Source organism: Ranitomeya variabilis, chromosome 3, assembly GCF_051348905.1.
Source record: "Ranitomeya variabilis isolate aRanVar5 chromosome 3, aRanVar5.hap1, whole genome shotgun sequence".
Classification (NCBI taxonomy): Eukaryota; Metazoa; Chordata; class Amphibia; order Anura; family Dendrobatidae; genus Ranitomeya; species Ranitomeya variabilis.
The window spans coordinates 201777613-201795444 of NC_135234.1; the positions used below are offsets into that span (position 1 = coordinate 201777613).

The window sequence follows — 17832 nt, forward strand, 5'->3', positions numbered from 1 at the left end:
CTCCCAGCATGCACTGGAAATCCTCTGGCAGAACATCATGAGGGGGCTGGGGCTACTGTCATTTCCCCTGTCTCCTATTTCCTCCCTGTAACAAGATGTCAGCAGGCCCTTCAGTCACTCCTCACATCTGCTATCGCCACCCTGACATTGGTTAGAGGAGCTGGGCTTGTCAGTTTTCTAATAAGCATTCACTGGTGGTCAATTCTGATGCATACTTAGTATGCTTTCTGGTTATCGCGTTCTCTCCTTTATGATGCACGTTGGCAGTGCGCTTCCTCACCAGCTCGCCATTTCTCTTTAGTGCTGGCAAGAAAGCACACTGGCAGTGCACATTGAAAGAGAAAGAATGTGGTAGAACAGAGACAAGCCTAGACCCTGAACCTGATGTCTCTGATGACTTTATATTTCAAGGTAATGGCCACATCCGTGGGGAATGACTGCAGTGCCAGCTCCTGATGATGTCCCACTTCAGGGCGGGAGAAGCTGGCTTAAGTGACAGAGGAAACAGTAGGGAAGTTTTATTTGATGTCTATTACAAAGATAGTGAGTTTTTAAAATTAAATAGTTAGATCCTGAGTATTTAAGTACACCACATTTGGTTATTGGAACAATGGTAGCTCTTACCACACTAAACCTATGGTATACACGCAGAATATGCCAGAACTGTAGAGAAGACATGGACTGCACATCCAAATGTCATTAATCTAAAGCCGCTAGGTGGCGTGCACGTGGGGTGTTGTGACCTGGAGCCATGAGGCATAGGTGCTGTGGGCACCAGGTCGCTCCCCTGCTTGTGCGCTGTCGCTTTGGTGCTTGGTGCTGCACCTTTTTTGCTAAGGACCCCCTGAGAGGTCCACCGTGATGTTGTAGTGCGCTTCATGTAGTCTGATCAGAATATTATGCTAAGAACCTCTTGTTCAGTTTTGTAAACTTTTGTCCATTTTTGCCTAGCGACTTTAGATCAATGTATGGTTTTTGGATGTGCTGTCCATGTTTTCTCTACTGTTCTGGCATAGATATAAATATGTATGCAGACAACCTTCCACACCCCATAAGTGCAGGCATTTAAAAATGAGTATGATTTGGTAGATTCCAAACCCTCAACGAATTCAGACCCTATCATCAGACCCCATTACAATTCAGACTCATTAGATCAGACGTTCTACGTGTGCAGTACAGCGTCTTCTTTGTACAATGTTCTTAGCGCCTGATTACTCACTTCACTGGTTCTCCGCCTTCCATGTCACCACTACCTGTTCCCTGCAACTTGCTACTCAGCACTAGTGATGAGTGAGTATACTCATTGCTCGGGTGATCTCCGAGTATTTGTAAGTGCTCGGAATTTAATTTTTGTTGACGCAGCTGCATGATTTACGGCTGCTAGCCAGCCTAAGTACATGTGGGGGTTTCCTGGTTGCTAGGGAATCCCCACATGTAATCAAGCTGTCTATCAGCTGTAAATTATGCAGCTGAGGCAATGAAAACTAAATCTCCGAGCACTTACAAATACTCGGAGATCACCCGAGCGTGCTCAGGAAAACCCGAGCAATGAGTATACTCGCTCATCACTACTCACCACCTATAAAATGTTACATAATATAATATGGATGAAACATCGCTGTAATGGGCAGGGATTGGTATCAGCACATTATTAGGCAAGATGGTAGCCAGCTAGTGGCACAGCAGTGATCGCCTTCTTGGGTGGAAAAATTTCATGATTCTTCAGTTTGCCCACAGGCGTTGGCTGCACCATTGGCATTTACCATTTAATTTATTCTGAGAAATTTTCATACCATGAATGATTGTAGACTTTTATTGTAATGTCCAAGCATCGAACAATGAGGACAAGCTTGGGGCAACAAGGGAGGAGAGACATTACCAGGCAGAAATCCAAAGAAGGAGTTGGCTATTTTATGAACCAGAGAAGATATGGATTTGAGGCCCAAGTCATATCATTCTCTTAGCACACAAATAGCTCCACACACACTATATATCTGACTAGGGATTTTCTTTTTTCTGTGCAGCTTTTTGTGGGATTTACCACATAGGAGCGAAATGGAATAAGTTGCCATAAAACTTTTAGAATCACTTTCCTAGTTTTCTAAAGAACTACAGTATAGACAATAGTCCTGTGTTTTGTTCTTTTATTAAAGCATGAATTCATTAAAACTTATGAAGTTGTGGGCACAAAGTATAGCTTATACCTTTATCCACAATTTGCTTCTTTTCCAGACTGCTTTTCAGTTCTTCTCCATTAGAACACATCTTTGAGGAATAACGATAAGATGGTTGCAATAAAAGCGGCCAAACCACAGTGATTAAAAAGCTAAGAATAAAATATTTATAAATGCAAATATCTATCTATACATTATTAATCTATATATTTACTGTCTAATACGTGAGGGAAGATGCAATGACTTACTCATCTATGGGTTAATTTATATGCACTTTTTTAATGTTTTTTTTTGGCAGAGATTTTCACAACATTCAGATTCATTCAGATGTCCGTTTTTCACTTACGGTTTGTGTTCTATCTGTGGTTTTCCCACATTGAACACTTACTCATTATTGTCTGTGGGGCTGTTCACTTTCTTTTTGCAATCTTTGTCTTCCAAAAAATCACAAGTACATGTCAATTTTTGATTGGATTCATGGATTAAAATTACCCATAGAAGTGTATGGGTCCGCAAAAATTATGGACATTAATGCCATCTATGTGCCACTATTAACAATGTAACAGATAGGAGAAGTTTGCAAGTTATTTATCCATGCAAGAAAGTCCCTGATGGAACATTGATGGTAAAACCGGATACTGATTATACACTGATGAAACTCACATTACAAACACAGATAACGTGCACCGTTTTTTATGATGTCCAAATGAAACCGTAAAAAGCAAAATTGCGGCATTTTTTGCCATGACTTGATGAACACCAAGTAAAAAAAAATTGCATAACATTATTGATAGACCCTAATGGCTTATTTAAAGGGGCTAGTAATCAGGGAACAAGCATTCATTGGAACTATCAGCCTGTCTAAACAGGCCGGCAAACGCCAATGACACCAATGAATGAGCAAGATGTTTTCTTAAAAAATCATCGTTCTTAGTTGTCCCATCGGCCTGTGTAAACGAGATGTGCTGCCGATAACATAATGTCCTATATAGAACAATCGTATTAATAATCATGTCATGCACGTAGAACGTTCATTGGTCTGTCTAAATAGGCTACTAAATAATCTCCGATCGGCTTGTGTATAGTCAATTGGTGGTTGTTTAAATGGGTTATCCGAGGCTTTGTTTTTTTTTTTGTCGATTATCATAAGAACTTACCGGAAGGTAGTTGCTAACTCCCTGTCTCTTCTATGCTGTGATGATCTCTCCTTGCTCAGGCGGCGATTCAGTTGACCTCACGTCAATAGAGCAGTTCTTTGTTTTCCCCTCTGCTGTCTTGATGGGGCGTCTCTGCTGACATCATGCTGACTGACTGCCTGCTCCCTGCAGTTGGGAGTCGGCTGTCAAGCAGCATGACATCGGTAATAGCGCCCCATTGACAGAGCAGAGTGGAAGAGAAGGAGCTGCTCTGTCTACGTGTTGTTACCAGAAACAGGAGACTCAATGGCAGGAGTGGTCTGTTACTGCCGTGAGCTGGAGCAGATTGGCGCAGGGCAGAACAGGCAGTACTTTCAGTAAGTTTTTAGCTCAATAGCCTAAACCCCCAAAGTGCTAGATAACGCCCTTAACAGCAAGGCTCATAACCCGTAAACCCAGCATAAGAATCACTTTATAGTAATATCCAGAATAGATGAAGGCAGCCATGCATTAATTAATTCTTTTATTTGCTTATCTTGAATCATTATGGAATCAGTAATATAGAATGCTAATTACCAAAAGGACATAATGATGTATTGCTAGACGTAACTAAATGGCTACAGGGAAAAATTATACTATTAGGAATTGTTTGTTACTATATTAACTTGTATGAAGCTGCTATTTGTTCACTGTATGGTAGTGGTTTGGAGTGGTTTAGCATATTATAATTGTAGTCAATGGTTTGGGCAGCACAGTATAGTATTGCTAAATAGACAATGCATGGCTCTGTTATTTTTAAGACTTATTCCATGGCTCCGATAACAGTTGTTTGTCTTGGTTACTTGTGGTACAGTGTGTGGCTCTGCCCTTTGAACTCCTGTCATGCGTCTGGTTTCAAACCCTTGAGCCTGTGTTTTGTGGTCAACTTATCTGTTCGCTGAGCCATAGCAGATACACGTTTTCTCTGGGTGTTTAGTTTCTGTTATCCTTGCTTTAGTCTTTTTAGGGTAACAGGTACAGTATTTGGTATTTTCATTTATTCATTTGTCTGCCCAATCACCTTTTGGATGCAGCTTTATATAATGTCCCCTTGCTGGTATTTCCTACTGGTAATAGTCTCATTTGGAAGTCCAGCCATACTGCTGTAGTTTAATCCTCAGTGAAATACCAGCTAGGGTTTATCTCTTTGTTTATGTTCTTTAGCCTGCACCTATCTTCTGTTTCTTTTCAGAAAGTATACAGCATATTCTCTAACGGTACCACTACCTACTTAATCCTTTAGGCCTTTTTCACATGTCTGTTTTTTATGTCCTTATTCTGTCCACTTTTTAAGGACCACAAATCCGGACATACACACATCATTGTATTGTACGTCCATGTGTCCGTGTGAAGAACTCGCAGATATGTCTTTTTTTTTCATGCACCATGGACAAAATGCGTGCTGTACAAGTACACAATGATAACTTCCATGTGTCATCAGTGTGACACGTACTGGCACCTGGGAAAAGCAGTACAATTTGTGCTGTTCCCATGCTCCGGGTGCTGAAGCCAGCTCTCATCATTGTTGTCTGGTCTCCCTGAGATCAGTGCAACCAGGCGACAATGCTGAGAGCTGGAATCAGCACCCTGTGTTTGGAGCGTGCGTACCAAATAAATTATATACAACTTCTTTGTGCCCCTGTAATTTTCATAACCAGTTGAGTGAAAGCCACTGTTAATATTCTGTGAATGGACCAATAGACATAAAGATTCCCAAGCTATTAATATCAGTTCACAGCTGTTTGCATAGCCATTACTGGTTGTTGTAGGAGATACCCCCCAAAAATTGATGTATGATCTCTCTTATATTTACTAACCAGCAAAGGCTAAACAGACAGCTGTGCACTGATAAATAATAAAATAGAAAGGGGACATGGATATCCATGGCACCCTCCCGACTGAAAACATCAGCCCTCAGCTGCCACAGAAGTGGCACATCCATTAGATGCGCCAATTCTGCGGCTTAGCCTCCGCTCTTCCAACTTGCCCTGGTGCAGTGGCAAGTGGGGTAATAGTTTTGGGGTTGATGTCAGCTGTTTTATGGCCGCTGACATCAATCCCATGGGTAAGTAGTGGAGAGGCATCTACAAGACACCCCCATTACTAAGACCATAGTCAAATGTAATAAAGACACAGCCAGAGTAAAATCCTTTAATTGAAATAAAAACTCCCCTACCCTCTTTTACCCATTTAAACAACAAAAATAAAAAAGTAAAGTTATACTCACCTTTCCGTCATTAATGTCCATGTCCCATGACGATCCAGATGGTTTGGTGAGCGGTCACATCAATGATGCGAAATCTCACCCTGCCAGCTGGAACACACTGACCTGAGCATGAGATGCGCTGCCTGTGACTGGCGCTAACCTTAATGACATCACCGCCAGTCACATGCAGCTACATACTCATGTTCAGTTTGTTCCTGCTGTTGTGTTGAGAGGTCTCATCACTGATGTGGCTGCTCACCAAACCATCCGGATCGTCTTGGGACATGGCATTATGGGCATGTGAAAATCTGGTCATACCCTTTGGTTTGACTAATGCCGCTGGTTTCCAACATTTTGTTACAGACATTTTCTCTCACCTTGTGGGTAGATTTGTATTCGTGTATCTTGAAAATATTTTGATATATTTGCCTGATCTCACGTCACATCAGTTACACGTCAGGGAGGTGTTACAGGTTTTTGCAGGATAATAAACTGTACGCCAAATTAGGAAAATGTGTATTCACCGTACAATAGGTTCAATTCCTGGATTTTCTAGTGTTTGCTGCAGATTCATGCATCTGAGGTGGGTGGCTGGGCTATGTTGTCTCAAAGGTCGTCCTCTGATAAGTGGCATAAATCTGTCTTTTTCTATAAAAAAAATTATCATCTGCCGAAAGGAAGTGACATGGGTAGTAGAGAACTTTTGGCCATCAAATTGGCTTTTGAGGAGTGGCATCACTTTTTAGAGGGGGCAGTCCACCCTGTCATTGCTGATCATAAAAATCTGTTGTACATCGAATCCTCTAAACGTCTTTATCCTAGAAAAGCTAGATGATTTTTGTTTTTTTACCAGATGTAATTTTATTGTCACTTACCATCCTGGGATTAAAAATGTCAAACTTAATGCTTTATCTAGGAGTTCCCCTTTGGGTCGTAGTTCGGATGACTCTGTCCCTATTTTACAAGAAGGTGTGGTCATCTCTGCCGTATGTTCTGAGCTCGATGGAGAGGTATTGAAGGCTAAAGGGGATGCCCCTGCTTGTCCTTCAGGGAAATTATTTGTACCCTTGCATTGCGTCTCAAAGTTCTAGGTCTGAGACCCTGCCTTCTCATCAAGAGTATCTCTTGTCCGGGGAAGGTCCAGGAACTGTTTTAGGCACCTCTCCCTTACTTCACACCATAACACCGTGACTATCTATCTATCTATCTATCTATCTATCTATCTATCTATCTATCTATCTATCTATCATGTTGCTCATCGCTATGTATCTCTATCTTTGAACATCTTTAATCCATAAAACTCTTTAACTTCTATGCTGCATTTCATTCCATGTGTCACACTGACAGCACACTTACACACGGACACTGACATCAAACAGACACACGGATGTCACATTTGTACAAACAGATGGCATACGGACACAAACCATGGATCTCATCAGTCCTGTTTCTCCAGTACAGGAATCACCATGACTTGTGAAGGAAGACTTTTTATGTATTTTGTGGTTTGTTTTACAATTTCAGCACACTTTCCCTTCTGAAGGTAATTTGCACACTGCTCTGCCATCTAGTTCGTTAGGAGGCATGTGAAGCGCTTGACCGCCTTTCAGTCAGCATAAGTCTGAGTTGCCATCATCTAGTCTATGGTTTGGGCTGTCTCAGCTCATGTAGAAACCACTTGGGACTTCGGGGTCAGGATCTCTAGTCCATACAGGAACAGATAGGATCAGTTGCAGTTTTTAGTGTATTACCTATTTTCCCTAGTGAGTTGCTCCACTATCATAACAACTCCTAGTTGAGACCCCCAAAATGTAAATTTTCTGAGATTTCAATTTACATTATGATGCATTCTGGGAATACAAGATGAGAAAATATTAAAATATATAGTGGTTAAACCATTGTATATTAAATTAAAGTTTAATTAAAAGATTGTTTAAATCCTGTTTCCCTAAATACAGATATAAGAAGAGAAAATGAATGGGCGTCTTAGTCTTTGTGTAGGTCCTTTGAGTATATATTAATAATAGATTCAGGATATAATAACTACCTGCAGTCTGCATTTTAGCAATATTACCATTACAATGCACTCATTCACTTCTTATTCCTGGAGCCCTGAATGGTGGTAAATCAATATTCATAACATAGTTTGGGGGGGGGGGAGGAAATAATAAATCAAGAGTACATCACATCACTATTTACACATTGGCCTTCCATATGAAAAGTACGAACGTTGATTCCTCCACCTAAATTCTAATCACGGTATTGCATTGTTGTTATTAGGTTTGGGGGAGGCCAGATCTTTATGTTGAACTAGATGGCAGCCCGATTCTAAAGAATCGGGAGTCTAGAATCCATATATACTTTATTTATTCAAATGTAAGAATAATACAATTAATAAATAATAGTAAGAAAGAACAAAAAATGGCTGCACTCACCAGCTCTTGACAATTCTTGACAGTACGGCACATTTCTGATTGGTCGCTCGCGGCAGGCGGCAACCAATCAGAAAAGTGCCGCGCACCACGAAGGCATATATCTTTGTCCACCCTGAGCGGGTGTAGGACGCTGGTGACGTCACTTATCTCCGGACATTATCTCCGGACAAAGCCACGGAAGTTGGCACAAATTGCCGGAAGTAGTATTCTAGGCAATTATATATTAGATTTTAATGTTATCAGTGTTTACCTTTGAACGTTTATATTGTATTGTCCTGTCACCAGCCATGTGTACGATTATCGGCCGAAAGCCTCTCTGGAACCAATAATCACCCCATGTAAAGGTATCTTTATAAGTTAAAGATTCAGAATACTATGACTTTTATCATATCCTGAACAGTCAAGTTTTTTATGAACCGTTAAGGTTTTCTGGTTGAAGTAAAAAAAAACTCTGAGTGTTTACAGTTTGAAACCATAAAATGTTGAAAAATTATGTAATTCTTGAGTATATCACTCAATGGTGCTCATAAACGTGTCAAATTTGATCTATAATATACTTTAATATACGTTACTTTAATCTTTAATATACTTAAGAACAGGGCCCCAGACATCACACAGGGGGTCTGAAACACCGCACAGTGGTCCAAAATATCGCTGTGCTCTGCCTGGGACCCCATATGCTGCCTGGGGCCCCTGTGCTCTGCCTGGGGCCCCATATGCTGCCTGGGGCCCCTGTGCTCTGCCTGGGGCCCCATGTTCTGCCTGGGGCCCCTGTGCTCTGCCTGGGGCCACTGTGCTCTGCCTGGGGCCCCATATGCTGCCTGGGGCCCCTGTGCTCTGCCTGGGGCCCCATATGCTGCCTGGGGCCCCTGTGCTCTGCCTGGGGCCCCATAGGTTGCCTGGGGCCCCTGTGCTCTACCTGGGACCACTGTGCTCTGCCTGGGGCCCCATATGCTGCCTGGGGCCCCTGTGCTCTGCCTGAGGCCCCTGTGCTCTGCCTGGGGCCCCATGTTCTGCCTGGGGCCACTGTGCTCTGCCTGGGGCCCCATAGGCTGCCTGGGGCCCCTGTGCTCTGCCTGGGACCACTGTGCTCTGCCTGGGGCCCCATATGCTGCCTGGGGCCCCTGTGTTCTGCCTGGGGCCCCTGTGCTCTGCCTGGGGCCCCATGTTCTGCCTGGGGCCCCTGTGCTCTGCCTGGGGCCCCATATGCTGCCTGGGGCCCCTGTGCTCTGCCTGGGGCCCCATATGCTGCCTGGGGCCCCTGTGCTCTGCCTGGGGCCCCATATGCTGCCTGGGGCCCCTGTGCTCTGCCTGGGGCCCCTGTGCTCTGCCTGGGGCCCCATGTTCTGCCTGGGGCCCCTGTGCTCTGCCTGGGGCCCCATGTTCTGCCTGGGGCCCCTGTGCTCTGCCTGGGGCCCCATATGCTGCCTGGGGCCCCTGTGCTCTGCCTGGGGCCCCTGTGCTCTGCCTGGGGCCCCATGTTCTGCCTGGGGCCCCTGTGCTCTGCCTGGGGCCACTGTGCTCTGCCTGGGGCCACTGTGCTCTGCCTGGGGCCCCATAAGCTGCCTGGGGCCCCTGTGCTCTGCCTGGGACCACTGTGCTCTGCCTGGGGCCCCATATGCTGCCTGGGGCCCCTGTGCTCTGCCTGGGGCCACTGTGCTCTGCCTGGGGCCCCATATGCTGCCTGGGGCCACTGTGCTCTGCCTGGGGCCCCATATGCTGCCTGGGGCCCCTGTGCTCTGCCTGGGGCCCCATATGCTGCCTGGGGCCCCTGTGCTCTGCCTGGGGCCCCTGTGCTCTGCCTGGGGCCCCATGTTCTGCCTGGGGCCCCTGTGCTCTGCCTGGGGCCACTGTGCTCTGCCTGGGTGTAGGACACTGGTGACGTCACTTATCTCCGGACATTAGCTCCGGACATTAGCTACGGACATTAGCTCCGGACAATAGCTCCGGACAAAGCCACGGAAGTTGGCACAAATTGCAGGAAGTAGTATTCTAGGCAATTATATATTAGATTCTCATAATAGAGTCATACTGCTGTTGAAGCTTTTTTTTGTGAGGACGAAGGCAATTCTGCACCTTAGCTTTTTGTTTAAGAAGTTTGAGGTTATAAAAAAAGGAGAAGAAAATCTAGAAACTTAGAAAAAGGGTAATGTCAGTGGGTCAAGAATGAAGCTTGAATCGCTCATCTTTAAACCCGTAAGGTCCACAAAGGTTTTTGTTTTGTTTTAGTTCAGAAAAAAATACTTAGCGAGAGATAAACCCAGTAGGTGAAAATTTATCTTATTGTTTCATTCATTTTTTTTAGTTTGATTATAGAGTCAATCGTTTTGATAACAGCCACATGTACTATGAAAACAATACTTTGTTGATGTTCATTGGCTTTTGACTTGTGATCTGTGTAGATGTTATTTTGCAGGGAGGGGGAGGAGGTGCGCAGTGATACCACCGCAGGTGAATGGTGGCTTTTGTGTTATTTATGTGAAGGTGTTATCTATCATCGTTATTCTGCCTGTAATGATAAGGAAACTACTGAAGAGTCATCTGCACAGAACAGGTCAGGCTTAGTAGCGGTGAAAATAATGCAAAACTTCAGGACTCAGGTTTTCTTTTAAAGGGAGTCTGTGATTAGTGATGAGCGAATATACTCGTTACTCGAGATTTCTCGAGCATGCTCGGGTGTCTTCAGAGTAATTTTTAGTGCTCGGAGATTTAGTTTTCATCGCCGCAGCTGAATGATTTACATCTGTTAGACAGCATAAGTACATGTGGGGGTTGCCTGGTTGCTAGGGAATCCCCACATGTAATCAAGCTGTCTATGAGATGTAAATCATTCAGCTGCGGCAAAGAAAAATAAATCTCCGAGCACTAAAAAATACTCTGAAGACACCCGAGCGTGCTCGAGAAATCTCCAGTAACGAGTACATTTGCTCATCACTATCTGTGATGTGTCCAAACTAAGCACAGCATCTTGTAGGAGACATATTCCTAACAAATGGATTTATTGTTATCATCTGTTGCTTCGTTTGCCCAAAATCCACCTATATTCAGATATACTAATGAGCTGCTCAGCTTGCACCTTCCCACTTGTTATATATATACTTACTTTACAGGAGCCATCTCTGACAGTTAACTTAAGTGGATGATGAACTTAACCACCTGGTCATATCAAGGGTGCACAGGGCAACTCATAAGCATTTTTGAATAGTTGAAATTGAGACAAATGCAGCTACGGGTTTTAAACCTAAAGATACAATTTTTATTAGGGTTATGTCCCCTACAAGGTGCCACATCTCCTGAGCAGTTGAGGAAGCAAAAGAGAGTATGCAGCTGATTTTTCTGTGACGTAAAGCATTTGCTGCTTCTTTTTAGACATGTTTTACCTCACAGAAAGTATCATTTGTGATTACATGCTGTAGTGTCTTTATACTCTCTTTTGCTTCCTCCCCTGCCCAGGAGCTGTGGTATGATCAGACCATGTTCCTGCACGGTCAGACACAGCCATTACACAGTGCACAGCAGGGGCACATTTATAAGATTATCTCAGCACAGGAACATTTAATTTAAACACATCCAAATGTGAAACTTATTTTTATTCCAAGATCTATTCATTACACTTTGGTCAAGGGAGAACCCATTTATTGCAGAAAGTCTTGATCTTTTCAGCTTTAGGAACCTCCTTCAGGATACTTATAGAAGTAGCAATGCATATACATGCTGCAACAATAACATTCACACCGAAATTTGCTGTGTGTGAACTTATCCCAAGTCTGCCTTCTGACAGTGGATAGGGGGATGCACCTGTATGACAAAACACTGTATGGACAGTGCAGAAGGAGCTGCAGTACCCTCCAGATTGGTGTTCACCCACCTTTAGCCATACACTCATGATATGTTTAAAGATCACTTCACAAATGGGGAAATTTCAAGACGTTTCTACAAAAAGTTTGGCAAGTTTGTTGATACACAGTCCCATGCTCTTATTTGTAGGAAATAAGGAAGCAGCCATGTTTATTTTCTTACTGGCTTCTCTGGTGAGAATCTCCTGTTTTTATCCCTTGTGTTGTGTGAATAAATGGCGGCAGCTGCAGAAGACTCTTCTCACAAGGGTACAGTTTTGCCTAAATTGCTTGTAGGCAGAAGTATGTACTTGTGCGCAATAAGATGCCCACCACATTGTAATGAAACCCAAGCCCAGAGATGGTGGTCAGTCTCCATTTAAGCTAATATTATTTGAGGAAAATACTGTAAAGAACCAACAGTAAAAAAATGCAAGAGTTTTCTTTAAAAAAAAGCCAACCCAAGATGCCACCCAAAGTTTAGTTTATGGAATGATTAATACCCCACACATTAATATAACGCCATCTGCTCCTCTGCTGGTGCTCCCATGCCCGTTGGATCAGGCTGCAACCTGGCTACGAATGAAAAAAGCCCCCGGGTAATACTGGTAATAGTGGCCTACTAGATGTGGCTGGACCGGGTGATGAGGGGACAACCCCTATAGAGCTGCATTTATTGTCAGTTTTGCTGGAAAGCATCCATATGAGTAAGAGACACTGCATGTGACGTATTGTTATTTTCTGCTGCCCTCCATATTACAGGTCGCAGTGTGTTTTCGATGAGATAGCTTGTTAATGAGGTTTTAAGTGAAGATTTAACAGCCAGACATTTGTTGTAAAGGTGACCTGGGAAAAAAAAAACGGCTGCAGATTTTTCTAAAATGAAAGCGTTTAGCAGACAGAACAGCCTGATAAATAGCCTCACTCTCACTTAAATGCCTGACAGATTTCTAAAAAGAGTAATTATCTCTCTGCAGAATCTTCTCATGGACTTTTGATTACACCGAGGCGTATAGGTACAATTTTGGATTAGATATCTGATTTAAAGCCATGAGAATGTGCCGTTCCATGTGAGAGTGGGGCAGTATATTAGCCAACATGGCACAAAAGTAGAGCTGTTCGGCTAATGGCAAGATACGCCACGGAAAGCTTATAAATCAGTTTATAGCTTAGGATGAGCACCTCTCCCCACCTTTTACCACCTACGCCCTCCCTTTCATGGGTGATTGACATCAGACCACCAGTCACTGACTATGTGTCCAATATATTTCTAATAGCACAGCATTGTGTGTGGCACAATATTTTTTATTGGATTCGGACCTGTCCCCCATGCTGTGCCCTTGCATAGGATATGAACATATCTCTGTGATAAGTACATTTATTAATAAAGTAAACTGACAACTAATACGTTTTATAGGTGGTTATCTTTAATGCCCAACTTCATTGCAGCGAGTACATGATAGTATAATAAGAGGTGTGGTAATAACTAATGTACCCTATGCATAAAGCTAATAGTAGTACATGCAAAAAACACAGGGTACTTAGTTAACACTGTTTTGATCAAGAAAACATATAAGTCCCCTCTCCGCCGCTAAGTGTACCCACTGAGGATGGTCCTATCTCTAAAGCAAAACCTCTCTGTGTGCCAGCCGGATCTATAGAGGTGGGCAGAACATGACCCACTTACAGCATGGTATTTATTCATTTTGTTTTTATTCTAGGTTATGTTTGTGTATGACAATAGTGTGACTGTGTGCTGTGCATTACACTTATAACAGCATATGTTCCAGCTCATTTTTTTCAGTGTTCCTTATGCATATTAGACTAACAGGCAAACCTGCCGATATCGATTGAAGTCTAATGTGTAGGTCAGGCCCTGCATCTGCTATGAACCATAGGCCATAATTAAGGGATGGGACTAACCAAAGCGTTGGCCGTTCTGTATATTTCCACATGCTGACTCACTGTCAATCGCAGGATGCTGCAATCATTCTCTCATGCCGAATCGGCATGAGAAAATAATCACAGATCTGAGCTGCCCCATAGAGTAACACTGGGCAGAGTACTATGCAATGTTTTATCTCATAGCACTCAGCCATGTTATACGGTAGTGTGACTCTGGCCTTAAATCACACACAGTGAGATCAGGAGAGCAGAGAGCGGCCATTACACATCACACTGGTAATGTAAGATATAAGATAAGCTCTGAAGGCAGATTAATCTTCTGTGTAGTGTACACCCCATAGCCCCGACAAGGTGATTTATATAAAGTGATAAAAGATATTTATTCCACAACAAGACATCTGATATGACACACACATGTATCACTCTCCTCAGCAGTCTATAACCTGTATGTCCATATTACCATATTTTTCGGACTATAAGATGCACCGGACCATAAGACACACCTAGATTTTAGAGGAGGAAACTAGTGAAAAAAAATGAAACAAAAAATGTGGTCAATTCCCCTATCCTGCTATATATGGTCCTCTCATCTCCATCCTGATACACATGGCTCCCTCATCCCCATCCTGGTATGCATGGTCCCCCTCATCCCCATCCTGGTTTGCATGGCTCCCTCATCCCTACCCTGGTATGCATGGCTCTCTTATCCCTAATCCTGGTATATATGGTCCCCTCATGCCTACCCTGGTATATATGGTCCCCCTAATCCCTATCCTGGTATGCATGGCTCCCTCATCCCCATCCTGATATGCATGGCTCCCTTATCCCTACCCTGGTATGCATGGTCCCCCTCATCCCCATCCTTGTATGCATGGCTCCCTCACCCCCATCCTGGTATGCATGCCCCCTTATCCCTATCCTGGTAGGAATGGTCCCCCTCATCCCTATCCTGGTATGCAGGGTCCCCCATCTTGTCCTAGTATGCATGGCTCCATCCCTATCCTGGTATGCATGGTCCCATCCTTACCCTGATACGATTGGCCCCATCCTTATTCTGGTATGATTGGCCCAAAACCCTGCTCCTGTTATGCATGGCCCCATCCTTATGATTGTCCCCCACCACCATCCTTGTAAATCACCCCATGCCATGAATATTCATTTCTCTTAAGTATCGTCATACGTGACCGCCGGCAGCAGCAGGAAGTCTCCGGCTGACACTGTGCTTGCTAGAGAGAAATTGATAATCACTGCTTTGCGCTCGTACTGTCCCGGCGTGCAGAGCATTGAGTATTGCGGCACCTGTGCTCTGCTTGTGAGCAGTGCATGACGTCCCTGCCATGCGCTGCTTACAAGCATAAAGCAGTTGCTGAAATCGGAGCAGGACGCTGCGGGAAGGTAAGAATAATGTTTTTTTTAATGTTTTCTGATGGGGCCGTGCATACCAGGATGGGGGTGGGGGCCAATCATACCAGGATAAGGAAAGGATGGGAATGATCATACCAGGACCGGTATGAGGGCCAGTCGTACCAGGATGCCATTAAGAGAAATTAATATTCATTGCCCTCCATGCCCATGGGCGTGGAATGCAGTGAATATTAATTTCTCTTTAGCAGTGGGCGCAGGAGTTAGCTGCAGCAGCCGGCTCCTGCCTCTGTGACCCCTGCTCCACCAAACCGTTCTCCCACCTCTCTACCATAGCCAGGACCGGTACATCCGGACTATAAGACTAGTGATGAGTGAGTATACTCATTGCTCGAGATTTCCCGGGCACGCTCGGGGGGTCTCCGAGTATTTGTAAGTGCTCAGAGATTTAGTTTTTGTTGACGCAGCTGCATGATTTACAGCTACTAGCCAGCATAAGTACATGTGGGGGTTGCCTTGTTGCTAGGGAATCCCCACATGTAATCAAGCTGGCTAACAGATGTAAATCATTCAGCTGAGGTGAGGGAAACTAAATCTCCGAGTACTTACAAATACTCGGAGGACACCCAAGCATGCTTGAGAAATCTCGAGTACTGAGTATACTCGCTCATCACTATATAAGACGCACACCCCATTTTCCTCCACATTTTTTTGGGGAAAAAAGTGTGTCTTATAGTCCGAAAAATACGGTAATAGTTTAGATAGGTCATTTTGGTGACAGATTCCCTATGAGATCTATGGACCAGACATAGATCTCCTTGAGAATCTGCCTCCAGAGCTTACTTTAAATAAAAGGGGGCGTTACCATTGTGCAGCAGTCAGTGACTGACGGTCTTATAAGGAATGCAGGTTTTTAATACCTAGATAATATAAATATATACCATATATTCAGCATTTGTGTTTTTATCTTTTGCAGTGAAAGAAGATTTCCAAAGGCCTGCATCATGTCATGCAAGATTGTTTGCCTTAGTCATTTTCTAGAAACTGGAAAATGTAGAAAACATTTCAACTCCTTGAAGAAATACATGTCGCTGAAGAAGCCTCAAATGTCAATGAAATCTACACAGAATTAAATGACAAAAATGTAAAAGACTCTTTAGGAAGAGACGCTGCAGTATGTCGACCAACAGAAGACTTGGTCTCTTAGTAATATTTGCTTTCTATTTTTATACAGTAAGTTATTAGTTTTCTGTTCTACACAAGTGCATTATGTTGAAGAAATTTAGTTGAAATCGGAAACACACCCGGATTCAGTGCAATATGTCTTAGAAGGAAAAGACAAAACCTAGATGCAAAAAGCTGTTGTTTTTTTGTGATCATCGCCATTTACTGAAAAGTAGAATACTGTATCCAGTCTAAGAGTGCTGCTAATTGATGTTGTGATCAGATGATAAAATATGAACTGTGTGACCTGTTAATTACCTGTTTCATTTATATATATATATATATATATATATATATATATATACTGTATATATATATATATATATATATATATATATATATATATATATATATATATATATATATACGCTACATATATATATATATATATATACACGAGTGTGTATGTGTATATATATATATATATATACCGTATATATATGCAGATAAATACATTCAGAGTGTGTAATTGCAACACCAAGAGGGAAAAGACTTGGAGTTATGGAAATCACGGGATTGACAGACATGTTGTGCGTGTGAAAATGATCAGAATATGAATACAAAATCTTCAAAACATCTTGATTTATTCAGAATCCAGTAAGAGTGCTACGCTCATTCACGAGGCTTTCACGAGAAAACATGAAAGTGTTGCAGGAGCCATTTTTTCAACACAACGCCAAGATGCATGTTACTGCCACTTCTGTGAGCTGTCTGCATGGCCTAAATGTGCTACCATGGCCTACAGCCTCTCCACACTTGTCTCCCATCACTCCCATCTGGGATGTCATTGGTCAGCAATTGCAAAGGAAGCTGCCAGCAATGGATTTTGATGATTTGTGGGCCCAAGTTCATTCAGTGTGACAGAACATTCCACAGACAACCATTAATAACTTCTTTGATAGCAGCCAAGGCATGTAAGTGCTGCATGGGATGCTCATACTCGATAAATCATGATGTTTTGAAAACTTTGTTTCTTTTTTTTCTTCATTTGCATATCATGTCAGTAGATCCCGTGATTTCTATAGTTATATAACTTTTCCTTCTTGGTGTGAGGAGTGCATATAGATTTATATTGTGATATGTGTACATTATAAATGTATGTACCAAAGCTCTAACTGTAAGTCCAGTCGGTCTGACAATGTGATTACCAATGTGTCACTGTTATATTGTGCTGTGGCAGATCATGTTTATCCCCCAATAGTTGTATTTTATATCATTTACACTTTGTCCATAGGCTCAACCTTATTCTTATAAAATGACCCATACCACTAATTCTTTTTCTGGGGGAGGTATATAATTGCAATTCAGCTCTTTTATGACTCTTATTGTCAATTATGTTTGTCCATCAGAAAAGATGACTTTTATGCTAAATGGGTTTTCCAGGATTACAATATGAGCCTTTTACAGAAATAGTGCAGCTCAGTCCTATTGAAATATGGAGTGGCACTGTTTCTTGAAAAAAATGTTTAGATCCAATTTAATAATTATGAATTATCCTTTTAAATCAGTCTTTGG

At 42.8% G+C, this 17832-nt stretch overlaps 1 protein-coding gene across 2 annotated transcripts in view; it reads left to right on the top strand.

Moving 5' to 3' along the window:
- Positions 1-16569, top strand: part of LOC143815615 (potassium voltage-gated channel subfamily A member 3-like) — a 150390-nt gene extending 133821 nt beyond the window's left edge. For both annotated transcript variants that reach the window (XM_077295001.1, XM_077294999.1), the window contains one exon: positions 16070-16569. The gene's annotated coding sequence lies outside the window, so the exon portion shown is untranslated. The remainder of the gene's footprint in view (positions 1-16069) is intronic.
- Positions 16570-17832: the final 1263 nt, after the last annotated feature.